Here is a 14,254-nt window from a genome sequence, read left to right on the forward strand (position 1 = left end):
GACCTCGCCGTTTGTATCTCCTTGTTTTACCCTACTCTGGTCACCACAAACCATGGTTGTTACGCAACAAAGAACGTACAGGTGGTTGCGTGCCGTGAAGGTATACGCAACATATAGTATACGTCCAGGTGGATAGGTCATGAGTAATGTGCTGGCCTCCCATGTGGGTCCCGTCTGGCATCGTAAGTTCGAATCCTGCGGCAGAGCTGACTCAGCCCTCCACCCTTCCATGTTCCACCAAAATGAGTACCATTAAATTGGGTGAAAGTAACACCTGCTATTAAGGTGCTCATAAGTGGGAGTAATCTGGCAAGAAGCACTATGAACACAAATCAGTTTATATTATTAATACAGCAGGCTTCTGTTGGTGCACATCCTTACAATATTCCCCCCTCCCGTTCAATGACTTGAGGTGCATGTGTAACCCTGTGTTCTCCCTGAAAAAGTCTTCTTGTTCAAAATGCAGCCTGAAGCCCATGCATGCAGCCAAACATAGTGTGGCCTGTGCAGATGCACCGGGCACCATGCTAACAAGGACCTGCATTACAAACCAGTATGCAAGATGGCCCCCGTGCTGACAATCAGCGCTAGACCAGCCCGGACTGAGGTTAGGACAGTGATGTTCCCCAGTGGCTCCATTGCAGATGTGAAGCATGCAGGTAGGCACAAAGATGTCTGCCTGCACCTGTGAATCTTGCAGTCCCCTACTCAGCCCTTCACATGCCCCATCCCAGCAATGTCCAATGGTGGCACACACTTAGGAGGAGCACTGGTCGTTCTGAAAGAGATGGCGAGGGGGACAGAGGATCCCTACCCATCACGATCTTCCTGTCTCTCACAGGTTGTATTTCTTCCTCCCAGGAACAAGGTCTGAAGGGCCTGAGCTTAAGAGACATCCTGACACCTCCCAACATTGTCTCAGCACATCCAGCCCCCGAGCTCCACAGGGTCTTAAAGAGTAGAACCCCAGAAACAGCTAAATAAAGACATCAGTAAGTGGGAACCAGCAGCTGCAAAGTGCCAGACCAGGGTATGCCATTGAGGCGGGAACTTAACCAAAGGAGGTAGCGCCACAGTGTTGGTGTACAAGGGGGCAATTGAGACAATGCTAAGAGCCATTGTAAGGGTGACTCTGTTGGGAGAGTAGTTGACATTGGTGCCATTCCATGGGGCAGTATGTCAGTGTGCACGCCATGCCATGAGACAGGCACTACGGGCCCCATTACATGTTTGCCGGTACCTGGTGGTAATACCAGCAAACAGTATTACCGTTACTGGCACCTGGTCTGCTGGTATTACCGGCAGATTATAGGTGCCGGCAACGGTAAGTAATTCCACATTCCATGGAGTCCATAGAACTCCATGGGGCGAATGCAAGTATTACTAGCACTGGTGCCCCCGGTGCCAGTAAGACTGTCTGTTTTTTGCCAGTGGGTGCCTGATATATATACCAGTTTTTACTTAGAGGTATATGAGGATACCCCATGCCAGTCCAGAATAGTGCTGGTAAAGGCTATTACTGGCACTTTAATTCTGGACCGGCAAACGTATAGATAGTGTAGTATGCCAGACAGTGTCATATCATAAGGGACAGTATGTCATGGTAGCCATGTCAGTGGTGCAGAATACCAGATTGGGCATGCCAATGGGGGCAATATGTAATGGTTGGAAGCATGATTGGGTAGTATATGCCATATTTGTATGCTAGAGGTTGTCATCAATAAAAGCTTTGCAATAGGTGGAATACTGCAGGGCGAATGGTATGCCTCACATGGCATCTAGTGAGCTTTCAAGCACGGATTAAGCCATAGAAAGGTTTATTTCAAAGACAAGGGGCTATCCCGAGTGGTGGCATCAAGGAATTGTGAAGCTGCAAGGAGGCATGGCTTCCCTGGGATAGTGAGCTGCAAGGTGTGGCGGCTTCCTTGGCTTATGACAGACAGGAGATTGGGGATTTCTTGGCTTATCACCCTCAAGGGATTTGTGTCCTTCTTGGTTGTAGGGAGTTAGGTCTTCCTTTGACAATGCCCTATGGGGAGGGGAAGGAGGGCGAGTGATGCAGTGAGCTGGGTCATCATTGCAGTATGACTTTGCAAATGTTCGGGCCTTCCTTGGGTTACAGCATTGCAGGAATTTGGGTCTTGACTGTCCATGGCACGTGCCCAGTTATGTCCTTGAGCCTTCACTCACACCCTTTGCCAGAAGATAGTCCCGTCTTATGTCGTCCTGACCAGGCTTTTGGACCAGGAGACGCAGCCCCTCTCCATTCTGCCTTCTGAGGAAGGGACAGATCTACCACTTATCCTCCCTCCACCTCCTTCCAGCCCTCCCTTCCTGCAGCATTCAGATTCAGGAGATGCTTAGCACACAGCAGCGTTGGCCACACTTCCCCGCTCCAATCCATCAGGTGAATTGGGAGGTGAGCGAGATATCCTGGGAGAGGTGGGGATATCCCGGGAATGGATATCGAGGAAGGACATTTTATAATGTGTGGAATAGGAAGGAGCAGAATATGCTGGCTGGACTGTTCCCTGCTGCCTGCTGCACTCCCTCTGACTTCAGCACATCTGCCACTACTTTAAGTATTACTATTTGCACATAGGTGATGAGATGGCCACATGTTGCATCCATGATGCAATGTGGAAGGGGTTGCCATTGTACTCCTTTGTACTGGCCGGGCAGCCATTTCCACCTGGTTTTTGGTGGTTTAGATTGTTGGACTGTTAGATTGTTTAGATTGTTAGATTGCAGCCCAGATACTAAAGGAAAGGACATGAAGGGGGATGAAGAGAGCTATAAAGGGGAAGCCAGAAGACCAACTAAGATGAATGAGGCGAAGAAGTGTGAAAGGAGAGATAAAGAGGAGGAAGAGAAACTAAATGAGGAGTAAGAGATGTAGGAGGGCAAAAGGAGCTACAAATAGGAGGCAGAGAAAAGAACTGAGGAGAAGGAGGTGGAGGAAGGTTAAAGGAGGTATAAGGAGAAGGCAGGAAGAAGAACTAACATGAAGGAGGTAGTGACAAGAGCTTTAAAGAGACATAAGGAGGAGGGGGGTGCGGCTGGTGAAAACCAGGAGAGTGGAAGAGAATTTCAGAGAAGGATAACCAAGGGGGAAGGAGAAAAGCCGAGTGTGGGGAGGTATCAGGGAGCAAAGGAGGAGAGAGACATCTGGGGGATGAGAAGAGGAGGAGATAAGATACAATGATGAGAAAATAGATGAGAAGGAGGTACCCAAGACGATGAGTAATATGCTTCTTGGGTTGTTGGGATACACGCCATTGGAGAGACTGTGACAGGGTCTATGACCAGCAACAACAGGGTTACACCTGACAACCTCAGGACCCACCAAAACCTTTGCCAAGATCTTAAAGAGTTTGATGCCTGCACCACGTTCAGAATACCCAGAGCACAAGAGATAGCTGTCCCGGATCCACACCAAGAGGAGAACGACAGCCGGAAAACTTAAAATATTGTGAGCAAAGGTTTGACCACCAGGTGGTGGAGACAAAGGATGAGAGGGAAGTACTGAGGCACTATGGCCCATTGGAAATATAAAGCCTGATTTGCTTATGTTCTTTGATGTTCCCACAATAATACTAAAGTACACCCTAATTCCTCAGCAAAGGTTTGCTGTCTAATAAAGACTCTTGAACCTAGACCTTCGCTTTGCATTGTCTTTTGATCCAGTGCTGTGACAGGACTAAACCAAAAGGGAGACCCCCTATAAAAGCATAATATGGCACCGCACGCAGTGTGATGCTAAGTTTCAGTCCCAAACCAGAAATTGAGTTATCCCCAAACATAGACACAGACATACAGTTACATCTCTAGACATCATAGATATGGTGAAGATCAAACAGAAGTCACTTTACAAAGATTGAAACAGCACTGAGAAGCAAATGACTATTTCAAAATCAGTGACACTGCTATAGACACTTACCAATGGGCCTCTTCTGATCTCGGTACTTAGGCAGCGGTAACAGTCATGTGTTTCAACCTGTGTGGAAAAGTTCCAAAGAAACTTAAGGTGCAAGAAAGGCGATGCTTATATAGACATGCATCATTTTGGTAATACATTACATTTGCTGGGATGCAAACACAATGGCTGCCCTTAAATGTATGTGCGGCATTTCAGGAGATTATTGGGAGATGCACTTAAATTGGAATCCTTCACTGGTGATAATGTCATTCAGTCCTAACGTTCCAATGCACAGGCAAGAAGGACCACCCTGCGAGTGAAGGTGGAGTCTGTCAATGCCAGAGTTGGAGATCTGGGGAATGGCCCCCTAGTTATAGAACTGAGACCAGCCTGTATGGCCCTGAGCGGCATGTTCTGCCCATGGGAATGCAATGGCATCCGTGCAGAATATGGAAAGGACTGTGACAATATGTCAGAGATGAATAACCTTTGCCACGTCTCCTTATGGGTAGAAGCAAGGTGGCCTTATGCCTAGGCCAGATGAATGGCAGACCAAACCCCTGTGCCGGGCATACGTGGGCATGGGATATGCTCTACTGAAGAGGCCTAACACGGGGGAAGTCCCTCCTCCTGCAGGTAAGCATCCTTGGTGAAATAGGGACTTACACACTGGAGCAGCTGGGCGCATCGCTTTGCTTTAAACACCCCTTTTTCAGCTGGATTTGTGAACTGGGACTGCTGTGTTGCACACATGGAGTTGCATGAAAAATGAGTGACTGTGATAATTTAGGCACATGTTGGCACCCGCCGTCCAAAAGAGCGATTGAGCTGGCCTTGCATTAACTCTGACCATGAGGTGGATGAGATATTGTTTGTATGAGTGCAACAGTCTCCTTGCAGTCCAACATCAAAAGTGTGCAGGACACAAATAGTAGGAGAATGTGTTCCAATCAGGTGGCCAGTGAAGGCGGGTCCGTCAATAATGTTTTTCGTTTAGCCAATGACAAACTGTGGATAATTCCGCTTGAATCAGGTTTGAGTGTTTGTTGAATTTGAGTTAAACCCTTGCATGAAGGAATGTTGGACTACACTAGCCTCTAAGCGACACACTCTATATACAGAGGTTATGAACTTTAAGAGCCCTGCATGCTATTAAGGCGAAGGTTCTCTGAACAATGTATTATAATGTATTCATTTCTAGTCTCGGGGCTATAGCTCAAGGGCAACACGCTCGCCTTGGAAGCTAGACGATGCGCAGCAACATAACCTCGGGTCAGCACTTAGAAACCTCTGGGTTTTAAGCGCGTTATAAATGACCAGTTATGATTTCATTATAAACCAATGCATTACAGAATACTTTTTATTCAGAACAGTATTACACAACATGCTAGACCCTGGTCTATTACCAGCAGTGAAGTTTAAACCTAGCCCAACAGTGCATTCCTAATAAATTAATCTAAAATGTGAACCCAAAAGTTAAAATCCCAGTTAATATACATTCAGCGTTATGCCCATTATAGTTATGCATCCTGCACAACCATATTTATTGCCCTCTTATAATTGTACTTCATTTGTAGAGAAAGCAATATCTGGCCTGCATGTTTCAGTCCTGAGGTAGGACCTACTTCAGAGGATGTTCTTTCAAGTCCAACAAGATCCAACAAGATAAGGTGCAAGGAGTCTAGTGTAAAAACATATTTTTTAAAAATAAGAATAAATCTAAGGTTCACTGAATAAATGTCAATATGTGTACTAAACCCCTATTTTTCATAATTATGTACCAATTGGCGCTCTGAGGCCGTTGGGTGTGTGGCACTCTACAAAACTTTGCACAAATAAATAAATAAATAATTCAAAATGATAGTTATCTGTACTCTCAGGGTCAACAAAACTCAAAATTAGAAGATGCTGCTTTTCCAACCTGGTTATTAGGGGAGATCCAGGAGCAATAAACACATGCCTGCTTGTAAACCAATTACATGTAACGGGACACGAACCAGGCACACAGACACCCTACATCCATTTCCCATCATTTTAAGGTGTCTATGTAAATGTTTTGTTGACAGGCATACACTTCAACTTGATGGGCCCCTTATTTATGCAAGCTCTATTGTTGCCATGGCTACATTTCTATCTTGAATGATATAGGGCAGCTTCTGTAGTGTGTTCACGGGCACTACATACACCTATATTGTGTAGGGACACCAAATTCACAGTCTATGACATGTTGTTACCTTTCAGCTGTACTCTAATAGTTCACCCGTGTGTAACCTGCCCACTATTGGAAAAAGTCAGTGTTAAATAATAGTCTTTTATCTGTATCTGTTGCGTTTGCCATCTGACACTTCTGAAAAACATGTGAGAAAAACACAGTAGTCTTGACTGTGCCTAATCTGCCACACATTTTTGAAGTGCTAACAACTGGATTTTTATTTGGCGTATTTCTTTAGCGCTCACAACCAAACATGGTATCTGAGCGCATGAAATAATCGAGACTACAAAGAACTAAAGACAGATGCAACTTTAAATGCAAACAGGGATACTGCCACTGCACCCCATTTACTCACGGAGCAGAAGCTCCGATTAAAGATGGCCACCAGGAGTGCCTCGAGGAGGCCTGGGCCCTGCAACATCATTGTCCCGCCTCTGATGCCTCCATATTGACTGGTGTCCAGAGCTTTACCCCAGGTGCGAGGAGCTGGCAGGCAAAGCCGGCCCCTAATAATGGACCTCCACTAAGAGCCATGCAGACCCCTGTCTGGGCCTGTCTGGACCCGGAGGACCTTCCAGCAGCCGATCTGCAAGCCTGCATTGCTGACCATTATGTGGGCATCTCCACCAGATCCACAAGCCACTGCCTACCCATAGGAATGAGCATGTCTGGGAATGCAGGCACCCCTGCCTTGCGGTGGCACACAGGTCACCCGTTCTCTCAATAACCTCTCTCAGCCAACACCATCACCATCAGCCTCCAACTTCTTCCCATCCCGTCTGTCTCTGCCTTCAGGACAATGGGATAACACCATACCACATGCACTATCAATGACTTTAGTGCCCACCATAACTATCTTGCCCGCTATTCAGGACTGCATTCTGCGCATGCTGCACTGGCACACTCCAACGTCACAGAGAGCCTGAGCCCAGATAGCTCCCTGTATAGTGACCGTTCAACCAGGAACTGTACCCCGCCTATAAGAATGATCATTGACACCGCCAATGTCAATTACCCGCCAGCCAACATATTGTGTCCTGATGCAGCCGGAGTCTGTTCACCTACATGCGCATCTGCAACTGCTGAACACAAATGCACTGATTCATACTTGCCTACTTGCCAAAATGATGTAAATGCTGACATAGTCTTGTGCCCCACTGGCTCTGAGACAATAGGCTTGCTCATGCAAACCATTGCCTGCCTGTATATTCAAATGTTATAGCTATAGGCACTGTAAAATGTTTGCACACGTGGAAAAACCTAACTAATTTTGGCAATCCTACAACCACTTGTATTGATGTTTGGGTGCCCACATGCATTATTGTACCAGTCACCTCCTCAGTAAGTATTTGTACTGCGGCACTATTAGAAGTGATATGTTTAGACCCTCAAATATTGTGAAACTCCTACTCGTATACCCAAGCGTCCATAATGCTGACCCGGGTGTAAACCTCAACTCCTACCTCTTAACTCCCAATACTGCTGCCAGTAACTGCCCTCTGCGTTTCTCAGCACCATCAGTAACTGCTGGGACCATATGCTTGCCTGATCGCTGTAGAAAGGTGGTCAACCTGTCTGATACGTACCTTCTTGCATGTCTAGACCAGCTGGTTGCCACTACAGACCACTGCTTCTCACACACCGGCATGGAGATTGAATACACAAACTGTTGTCCCACTTGCCTTACCCCTAAAGAAGCTACCAAGGATAAACTGATAACCTTACGAACCACCCTTCTGCCAACCCCCCACCCACTAATGACAACCTGGTGAGCTTTGCACCCACTTACACCTTGGAGGCTTCAGTGCAGGCAACTTGCCCGGTGATACCCAATTCTCCTAGCATAACTACCACCCCAACCACCAATCACACTGCCTGAACCACTTGAGTACATCCCCTGGCCCACACCATTCCTTCCGCCCCTCCAACGCATCTGTCACAGTCACCCCTCATGTCAGCCTTCCACACACCTAGGAGTAACCCAACTCTGCCTGGGGTCTCCCATCTTTTGAGGCTTAGAGGCAGAATAACCCTCCAGTCTCACAGCCGACCTCACTCACCTCCGAAAACAAGATTATTTCCAAATATTAACCATCAACCAACCGTCTTCAATGGTTACAATGTTAACAAGTACTATATCAATACATCACTGAAGGTCATACACCATGCACAACGTGTTGCGTGAATCACATATATTCAGACCATTAGCAAATTATGATACACACACTAACAAAACAATGCATGAAGAACGCACATTCCAAGATTCTCAAAATAATCTGCGCACACCAATAAAAGAATACAGAAAAAAAAGAAGCATAATACACACATAATTATAACCTTGGGACGCCAAGCTAATTTGACAACATAATTCACAATTTAGACAATGGTCCCTTAAAAAAAGAAGAAAGCAGTAAAGGATTTTTTAACAAAACATGAAGGTTTCCATCTATAAAATGTTGAAGTCTACAAATGTTAGTATTGCCAAGGTGAAGGTTTAACCTGTTATTATATTTAAAACTAACACTAACACTACACAAAACATGAAATAAAACCAATATTTGCTGGAACCTTAACTCACCCTTACAAATGCCAACTGAAAAAAGGAACATCAGTAGATAAGTGCATCTTAACAGCACACACCGACAACAAAACAACATGCATAACAATTATTCAATACATTCTTAAACAAACTTAAATGCACATGGAAATATATAAACAGAATATACATCTTATATAACATATCCTCAAAACTTGCAAACCTCTATGAAATTATCCAAAACATGCCCCTAATAATGCCGAGATAAACTCACAATTTATGTACAAACATCCCTAGCTCACAAACACATATCATCTTTTTAACATATTCAGTGCACAAGTAACATTAACATCCCAAGCACACAAACATCAGTATGCACACCGAACACAAAATACCATTAATATATCAGCACATCACATATTCACAACAATCCAGAAAAGAGGATAAGTTAAGGTTTCAGCAATGCTCGATTTAATGTTGGTTTGATTATATGTTATGTTTAGTGTAAATGTTGGTTTTATTTTATGTATATTGCAGGGTGAGAGCAGGGACGTCATTTCACCAAAATGCCACGGGCAGCGGAAGTGACATCACATGACCCTTGACCCCCCAATGACATCACAGGAAGTGATGTCATTTGACCCCACCCCGAAGTGATCTCGTGGGAATTGATGGAACACAACCTTTCACAAAACGGGAAGTGGCATCACATAGCATTGTACACTACGAAAAATATGGTTACAATATCACTATAATGTGATATAAATTTCATACAAGAATGGAACGCCATATGTATCGTTAAGATCTGTGTGTATAGGCCCATATTACCAAATTACTGTGAATGCAATAAAACGTCCATGCCCAAATAATAATGATGTGTTATTATATAGCACTTACGCTTAAGCGCTTTATATAGAAAAAATATACACCCAATATCACACAAGCTGTGTTGGTACTCATTTATCGACCTCAGAAGGATAAAAGGCTGAGTTAAGGCATTTAAAAACAGACTAAATCAGTGACTCACCCCCTGAAGTGTGCCTGAAATAAACCTTTAATGAGTCTAGCAATTATTGTATAGAATTCCAGAAAGACACAGTATTTGGTATTCCTATACTTTCTTATTTAGGGTCAGTGCTGAAAGTGTTAGACTTGTGGCACTCCTGATCTTATTTTACTTCTTTTTTTTTAAGGGCCCTGAACAAGAAAGCCAGCCACTGCAGAAGTAAAGAGCCACATGGTGCTGGCCAGAGCCCAGGAGCTTGCTTTACAAAGAAAAAAAAAATTTTGACACATTTTTCAGAGGTCGCAAGGGAGACCACAGAGGTCGCAAGGGAGACCTCAGAGGTCGCAGTTGCGTCCTCTGGCGACCCCCAAATGACGTCGCTGGGCGAGAGTCATCGCACTATAGTTAAGGTGAAACCTTTCATCCATTTACTTTCTCAAAATGTTCCGGCAAATAACTTTTGACCCATTGGACAAATCAGCATGAATATTCCAAAAAATGTCATCAGCCCCCGAGCAAAAAAATGGAAAGTCTCTTGCAAATCTATCCAATGGTTCAAAAAGTGTAAGGGGAAAAAAAGGTGTTTTTAACTTTTTGCACTAGCTTTCCCATAAGAAAAACATGCACGGCTTAAGCTCTAATGCCCACAGTCCAACCCCCTGGATGGATTGCCAAATATATTTTGGCAGATGCAAAAAAACGTGGGAATGATTTCCTAGCTAGGTTCGGAGAAAATGCATCCAGTAGTTGTCTTTAATTAAGCAGAGGGTGTGGATTCCGCTGGCTAGAACATATCTCTCTCTCTCTCTCTCTCTCTATCTCTCTCTCTTTAAATATATATATATATACCCCATGATGCATTGCTGGATGGAGGGTTTTCATTTTTATAGTTATGCAATTGAGCTTCCCAGTGCTATTAATAAGACACTGCTAAGTTAAAAAACCCAAATATGAATAGATGATATGAGGGGGCAAATGTAGGTTGGACGTTGGGGAGGATGTGGGGAGCGTTTAAGAAAGTTTTAGCTGTCACCATGGCTGAGATTTGTGTTCATGTTTGTACTACTTTGTGAGGTTGAATCACAATCTTTAATGAGTGCTTCGAAGAAATAAGTAAAATCAAGATCGAATATTATGAATTGACAGCAAAGTTATATTTTATTCAGTGGGTCATACATGTTTAAAGTGAATTTATGAATTTTTCTTTTTGTCATGGAGCATTCTAAAAACAAATTGTAGGCGTTATGTTTTAAAATTACTTAAAAGGGGGTTTGGAATCCTGTTATGCGATGCAGGGATTTGCAGGATTAACCATATGGGATTGCCTGTTAAAGTGCAAGCACTTTACAAATTAAAGTGTGCCTCAGGGGAGTGAGTGCAGCCAGCAGGTGTATTCAATATGGGTTGTTTTGATTGGAAGAGCATTTGGCTCCTGCAGAATTTGGCGCCTTTGCGAGGTGTCTAATGAAGCCTTGACATTTCTGAGCCAGTTGCAAGGTCCTGGGGTTTGGGACAATCGCTCGATGTTCACGTGTGAACATCAATGAATCGCACTTCTTGTTACTGCACTTGCACGATCCTAATGTCACAAGGCCTAGTAGAACCATTATTATCTTTCTCTCTTGTTCCTCCCTTGTTTGTCTTGTGGTGCCTTGAAACACGATTTGTTGTATAGGTACCTTACAAATATCCAATAAATAAGTACATGACCTAAGCCCCAACCACCTGTCAATCACTGGTAATCTTTTGGTGCCTTACTGTTTTGCCGCCCTTTTTCCTACTTAGGCAGCCCTGCAGCCTCTTTTCCTTTGCAGTTGGTGAGCAGGTGCAGGTGGATCTTGCTCATGTGACCTAAGCCCAGCCACCTCCTTAAACCTGCCCCTTCCTTTCCATTCCTACGTCTTAGATCAAGGGTGTCTCTCGCATGGGCTTCTGAAGTGAAGGGCTGACAAAGAAAAGGGCAATTCCTGTTTGGACCTTTTCAGACTGGAATGACCCAGGACCAGAACCCCTGCTCCTCTAGCATTGAGTAAGATCCCTCTCTCAACAGCCCATTCCTACCATAACCACTCATCTCCGACCAAGCAACAACTTGGACATTGCAATGCAGCAACATTACCCACGTCACCATTGGCCCCATCTGCACACCATCATCTGCCACTACACGAAAACTGATGCTTGCAAATGTCTGCTCAGCAATCAACTAGACATCACTGACCTCATTACCACACATGACTTGGACACCATCTTCATTACAGAGATTTGGATGATTTCCACATCCTGGATGTCCTCATCTCCAACGGCTATAGAATTCTACGAGATTGCCCGACCAAGATCAGCGGAGGCCTCTCGTCATTCACAAGGCATCATGGCCATGCAGCTAACTGGAAGATACCACCATTGGCTCTTTTGAAAACCTTTGCTGCCATTTCCCGCTCTCCCCAATGGACACAGTCACTATTCACCTCATCTACAGAGAGCCAAGTTCAACATCTCAACTCAGCAACCACATTAATGCAGGAAGATCATCACTGCCTTCTCGAAACTCTGAACTTCACATAGCACACAAAAGACCCAACTCACAGGAAAAGTAATATCCTTGACCTCATCATCATCACCACCCCCCAACACAGCTCTCCAATTCCGGCCTGACTGGCCAGACCATCTAAAAAAAACCCTTGAAATTAGTCAGACCACACCAATCAAACAAACCTATCTGAAACCAAGCAAACAAGCCTTCAGATCATTTAAGAACTTCCCAGTTGAGGCCCTCATGAAAGACCTCACCAAAATTCCCCTCAGATGAGCTTATCTAACTCAGATGAAACAGGACTGCAAGTCACTTCTCTAAGAACTAAATACCACCCTTACAACATCAATCGCCATACCCAGTGAAAGCAAAACCACCCTCAAGCCTAAACCTAACACATGCCGGTGTATTCTAAAGGATCATCAGATAAACAAAGTATAAAAATGGAAGCTTGCGCCTCCAAGGTTATAAAACATTTTCATAGATGTTATGTAGGGTGCATAAATTGACAATCATTTTTTTTAAAGAAAAATTGTATTTGGTTGCACGCAAAGGTCTACGCTTTATTTATTTTACCATTATTTGTAAATGCAGTTTTGTGCTCAAATTAAATCTTTCAAACTATTTTTAAAATGTATTTGCAATGTCAAGGTATTGTAGAGGATAAGTTTTGGAGCAGATTTGTCTGTGTGCGCCACCCAGGAAATATGAAGAATTTGAGTTGTTTCCAATTCTGTGTGTAAAATAAGGAGTTTAGGATTTTTAAGTTGGACATAAGGGGGTCTAATGATGTGTTAACAAAACTTGAATATGCTTTGTACAAGTCGTGATTTCCTCTAAAATGATACATCGATATTTATAATCTGACATTGCTCTATAGGTAGACTGTGAAGTTCAAATCAGTAGTTCATTAGCGTAAGACACTGTGCATGCTTTTCAATAGTGTTTACTACTTCTTGAAATGTTGTTATAATAAATACAGTGTATCCGAAAATATGTTTAAAACGAAATATAACAATGATATGATATGGCATTTATAACGTGCCTATACACAAGTGTTTCAATTGTGAAAATTGTGTTTGTGTTATGTGGCGAAGAGAAACACTTACCAACAGCTAAAGACCAAGTAAGAATACAAGGTCACACAACCGCTCTCAAAAAGGGCCCAGATCCGGGCATTCAGTCAAGACATTCAAAAATATAGTTCTTATCAAGGTATCACAGGAGTACTTCAAGGTTGGTAAATAATAAAGATGAGGGTGTCAGTTGATTTTCATATAGTATTTTATCGGAAGAATAAAGCTGTCACTAATATTTCCTTAGTGAGGGAGCATTTGCCGCAACCCATATGTATTTCAGACTAAAGCCAATGCATTTCAGAACATTTTTCCTTCATCAGGGCAAGTCTATGTAATTAAACATTGAAAAAATAATATCCCGATTATAATACACACAATACAAACAGTGATATAAATAATGAAAACATACCGATCAGTAGCAAGTCCACACATGTTCATAAAATAGAGAAAAACAAAAATGTAACATAGTAAGTGGATTAATGGTAACCAAATACAAAATGAGAATCAGAACAAAAACTGGTCTTACCTTGGAAGATTTGTATGGGAGCTGACAAGCGTTAAAGCTGCCCACAGTAGGGTGCAGCGGTGCGGCATGCAGCAGGCAGCCGTAATGTTAACACGTACGTGTTACAGTGTGAAATCTGTTTGGAAACAAAGGTCGGGTTCAGAATGTCAGCGTGTCTGACAGGATCTGTGATAAAGGCAGAGTGAAATGGAAATGCTAGTGAAAATCGCGGCGAGAAAGTCGCGTACCTTAACGCATCTGGAGCACAGAAAAGCTCCTGTGTGTAGCCGCCGTGCTTAGATTCCACTGAGCTGTGTTTAGGCGGTTGCCTGGATGACCGCTCGTGTTATAGTACACGTGACTCATGAGCGCCATTAAGTGGATGGAAAGGTATGTCTACACGTGGATGGAAAGGTATGGACCAGTAGCACCTAAAAGGTTCCATAAACATCCATTAGATAACACCT

The 14,254-nt window shown here is 43.7% G+C and overlaps 1 protein-coding gene across 8 annotated transcripts in view; it reads right to left on the reverse strand.

Annotated features, from left to right (window-relative positions):
• The window catches only part of HECW2 (HECT, C2 and WW domain containing E3 ubiquitin protein ligase 2), a 1,520,428-nt gene that overhangs the window by 1,125,115 nt on the left and 381,059 nt on the right, over positions 1–14,254 (reverse strand). For 5 of the 8 annotated variants that reach the window (XM_069615715.1, XM_069615718.1, XM_069615711.1 and 2 more), the window contains exon 3: positions 3,941–3,997. The exons of the other annotated variants lie outside the window; for them this stretch is intronic. The gene's annotated coding sequence lies outside the window, so the exon portion shown is untranslated. The remainder of the gene's footprint in view (positions 1–3,940; positions 3,998–14,254) is intronic. 8 annotated transcript variants of the gene reach the window in all.

Source organism: Ambystoma mexicanum, chromosome 9, assembly GCF_040938575.1.
Source record: "Ambystoma mexicanum isolate Mex_15411 chromosome 9, UKY_AmexF1_1, whole genome shotgun sequence".
In the NCBI taxonomy this organism is placed as follows: Eukaryota; Metazoa; Chordata; class Amphibia; order Caudata; family Ambystomatidae; genus Ambystoma; species Ambystoma mexicanum.